This window comes from Pinus tabuliformis, chromosome 4_1, assembly GCF_031772625.1.
Source record: "Pinus tabuliformis cultivar Carrire ecotype Pingquan chromosome 4_1, CPIR1, whole genome shotgun sequence".
NCBI lineage: Eukaryota > Viridiplantae > Streptophyta > Pinopsida > Pinales > Pinaceae > Pinus > Pinus tabuliformis.
This window is the reverse complement of record NC_142303.1, coordinates 751,952,007-751,957,143: the sequence shown is the minus strand read 5'-3', so window position 1 is coordinate 751,957,143 and position 5,137 is coordinate 751,952,007.

Sequence of the window (5,137 nt, the reverse complement as noted above, 5' to 3'; positions counted from 1 at the left end):
CCTAAGTTGAGGCTACTTTTTAGTTACCTAGACTCCCAACTACATGCATGACAAGGCCCAAGTGTTGTTGACTACCTCTAACTGCATGCAAAACACTGCCTAAGTGTAGTTGCGAACCAAATTGTCTAGTTTAGAGGGTGCGATCCCAAGATCTGAGCTACAATTTGAGGTTAGCCTCTAGACCACTGCCCAAAACTTCCTGAGACTTCTTAGAATCATAAATGACATGAAAACAAGGTTAAAAATTCAAGCTTGAGTTAGAAAATTCACCTAGACTAACGAGAACAAACTAGGCATTTCATCAAAGACATGGTGAACATGTAAGCTATAGGTCATGAATTCATATATGACCATAATAGTGCAATATTCATCTGAGGTTCACCAACAACGATCTATGGCCTCTCCACATAGTTGCAACAACACTAATTAGTCCATACATTCATTGACAATTCATATATTCATCAAACATGTCAAGAGACATAAGTAATATACAACACATAACCATCATATAACCAATAGATAACCAACATAGAAACCATGGAAACTTAACCATAATATCGCCAACATAATCGCTACCAATACACATAAATCACAATATAATAATATCTCTTAATAACACATGAAAATACCAACCAAGTTAGGGACTTCTGCGTACCACCCAATTTTTAAAACCAAGTGCACACCAAAAACCTATTATGTATTCTATTAAACATCACATATAAATACAAGAAGTATTGATTCAAGATAGAAATTCTATCTTAACAATACAATCAATTAGTTGATAAAATATATTAACCAAAAATCAAAGTATGAACTAATTTTAGTTGGACTAAATATATATGATCCATCTAATTAACAATCAACCAAATTACATTTATGATGAGGAATCTCATTCAATGTGCATAAGGCAAGTAGGAGATAAATATCCAAGTCCCTTCCTTAACTAGTACTTGTATCTGATATTCTTATCTGAAAAGTCTTCATTAGCTTCTTTAAACATCTTTGAAATTGTATAGACCTAACTCCATCAAGTTGCCTCATAGCCCTCATAAAGGTGTAGCCACCAAAATGGATTATCGAGTTCCACTCTCAAACTCTTGAATCATGGATCTCCAAAAGTCAATTACTGAACAACATACCAAGATGTCGCATAACCTCACAAGAAGACCACTCCCACGTCTTCAACAAATGGGGGATCCTTCCCTAGATCCAAAAATGCTAAAATATCTGGACAACCATCCATATTGAGTTTTAGACCAATTTATTTCTTAAAATAGTTGCTTCAGACACAATCATTCACCTATTTGCAACAATTGAACTAGTCATTCTATGGACAAGCTCCCATCCATCGAGATTGTTGAGGCAAATTATAGACTTATAATTTGACAAACATAAATTATCAATGAGCGGTAATCGTAACCTTGTGAGGTCAAATGAAAAATATATGCAGGTTGACACTTTCAGTGTATAAAATCCACACACAATCCTAAATCCTTGTTCTCTCTCTCAACACTTAGTAGCAAAGGCTATGGAGTAGATAATTCATCTCTCTACAACACTTAAGATTGTTGATGCAGATCAAGAAAAGATTGAAGATAAAATAAAAACAATTAAATCACACCCATTACCAACCATTCAATCTCAATTTCATAATGTAAAATTGAGAACAAGATGCATTCCTAGATCTATCCTTCAATCAAATTGAAATCATTCATGTAATAAACTAAAACATTAACCATTAAAGGCATCCGATGCTGTAAAAATGAGGAATAGGAATGGAGCTGTGTACAAAATTATTTCTAATACATAAAAGCAAAAGAAATTAACAAACACTAGCTACTAGAGTTGTGAGTAAAGGGGGCCCTCCTTCATGCACAACCCTTGATTAATAAAGAACTTTACAACAAGATCAATAGACATTACTTGTATTAATCTGAAAATAAAAATTACACAACAGTAGAGAAGTCTGATATATGTCTCTCTCTACCCCCATATAAATCGAATACATTGTTTTTATATAATTCGCATGCAAGTGCCTTTTCCCAATTAAGTAAACATTACAATTGTTGCTAAAAATAAGGAAATATAGCGTATGGAGATATTTGGTTTGATCCATGATTGGAAGCATGGATCAAAACTAACTTCGCTGGTTATGAACAACTTTCCCCAATTCGGCCGAAATGATTGAAACAAAACCTGGACAGTTAGGAAAACCAAATTTGGAACAGCTGGTAGGATAGAATCCATGTGGATTGGTTTTCAAACAAAACCCATTTTCCCATTTCTCCTAAGGATGATCATTACATCTCTAACCTTCATGGCTTCTGCAGGAAAATTGCCCAATGTAAGGAAGTTGTTGCAGGAAATCAACATTCTACAGGAAATTGGCGTTGCTCCAGGAAATCCCTAGTCTTTTGCAGGAAATCACAGATCTACCCAAAGATAGTTGATCTATAGGAAATTCAATTAGTACCTTTCAAAGTTGTAGATTAGTTAATTAGGTAGCATTCAACATCAAATTGCTTAAGAATAAAGAGAAATGACACGTTTGAGTTATTTGCATACCTTAGAGTCCAAATCACCCTTTTTGGTCAAAATTAGGCACTGGATAACAAAAGAATGGTGACTAGAAAGGAAAAGAAGAGTATTAAAGGGGAACAAAGCCTTAGAAACACTATCAAAAAGTAGGCAAAATCTAGACCCAACATCTCCCCTACACCTAGCATCTTGCATGTCCCTATGTATATATATATATATATATATATATATATATATATATATATATATATATATATATATATATATATATATATATAGATAAAAATTCAATTTTCACCTTATGTTGCAGCCACGGTAGCCAATTGGTCCAACTATTCTCTGTTGGATTCAGCGTCCTTGACCCTATCTCTATAATCCTCATTGCACTTATGTAGATGTCCTATTTGGACTTAGTTATTCTTCAGTAACCTGTCCACCTTTTGATATTTGGTTTTCCACTCATCCAACTCTTTTTGAAGGCCCAGGTTGTTTTCTTTAAGATTCACATTTTCCTTCCGCAAGACCCTTTCAAAAACTATAAGCTCAGGTATAGCTTCCTCTAGATCCTTGCACAACCATTTTCTCTTGGAGGTCCCTTCATCTTCTTGAGGAGAATGAGGAGATTTATATTCCTCCTGTTCTTGATGGTCCTCGACAATTTTCTCCACGCTTTCCTTCAGCTGTTGGGTTTCTTGAGATGTTGTTTCCCAATCCTCCTCAGTAACAAATTCGGTCGTCTCAATTTGTATTTGCTTCCCTTTAGATTCCTTAGTTTTATTGCATGTTTTTGTCTGTAGTGTGCCCTCCTTTTCGCTTTCTTATGTAGCCATCTTAGTAGCATGGCTCCTGGTAAAGTGTCTGGTAGGAGGAGTGACATCCATTAGTGGTGTTGGCCCTTTTCCCACAACCTCCTTGATTACCATAACATCCTATTCTTTCTCTATCTAGATATGGGTTCAAGGCTTCTTTATTGGTTTCAGGCTTGGCTTAGCCTTCTTGGTCTTGGACACTTCCTCTTGGCTATGAGTCCATGACTTTTTCCTTGATTTCTAACTCGGCGTTGCCTCCTCGGTCTCTAGCAATTTAGGCACTTTCTTTAGTTTGGTAGGAGTTTGGGGCTCTTTATTTAGCCTCTAACTTAACTCTACATCTCCAGTTTCTGATTTAGGCACCTCTTCCTCATCCATGAAATAGTTTTCCACCAGGAATTCCTCCGAAGTTTCTGTTGTTTCCTTAACACTTCCAGCATGATAATCTTAACTAGACTGTGGTGGTATAGGTTCTCCTTTACGTTAGTCGCCCTCTTTTGAGTGGAAATAAACATTTTGAACAAAGACATGCTCAAATAATGAGGCAAATTCAAAAGCTTGTCTCGAAAGTGACTGAGAAGCCGGATGTGGAATAGAAAGTCTAACCCAAACCAACCCTCACGTGTAATATATTTTTGAAGTAGAAATAGAAGGCGCTGATACTCACTTTGAAGATAAATTTGCGAAGTTAATTTTCCCCAATCCGGATTCACATGCTCCTTCTTCCAGAAAGGTGCACAAATTTCCTTGCCAATTTGTTGATTTTTAAACCAACGTTCTCCTTCTCGTGGGACACCGCAGGATTGAGATACCAATTATTTGGTTAATATGAACTTCAAATTGCCAACCTGAACCCGTTCTCCATTCATCTTCAGAGCAAACGACCTGGTCACTTTGGAATTGTGCCCATCAATCTTTGAAAACAACGACAGCCACCCCGCCTTCTCCAATCGTTTCTTTCTCTGAGGGTATGCGTCCAATAACTCTGGACCTTGTAGTTAAAATCAGACAGTTGGTCTCATTGTTTCCATATACTATGAGTAGGGGAGTGCAGGGTTTCAATTCGGCCCTTTCAATGTTTTCCGCAGGCTATACAGAGAATTTTTGGATCAAATGGAATGAGGATGGCTTGATTAGGCAAGTGACAATGAAATAAAGGCATAGTATGTGTAGCGCATAATGTAATCATGATTAAAATCATGATCCGTTAGGCAAGATTTCGTTGGAGAGATGAATGTTTCACATTTCAAGGTGTATCAGGAGTGGAACCTTGCATGGGACAGTCACCATTTTGAACAAGGATGATCATGACTCATAATGATGTAAAAAGTTAAAAAAAATTGTACCATTACCTTAATCCTCAAGCAATTGACATTGAACTTTACCTTTTTAACTTACCGTCCAACCATCGGGTACCTGGGGATGAAACACACCCTTGCGTTGCAATGATGAGCCATTTTAAAAACCATATCGTGTATGGGATCATGAAATCTCATGGTCTTGACTAGCTTTGAAGACTTCGACTAATAAAATTAATGCTTGTCAGATCCTTGAAGAGATGTTATGCTAGAATGATTTGAATAATATCAGAAGTGAAACAACCAATATTCTGCTATAGGAAAATTCTTCTACAGTAAATCCTTCTATGTTAGGTCCCTATACTACTAGTGTAACCCCTTATTGTTGTTAGTGCAACCCCCTTATTGTATTATTGTTCCCATATGGTCCCCATGTTGTTATTATTATGCCCCATAGAAGCCCACTATTGTTATTGTTGTGCCCCTACAATA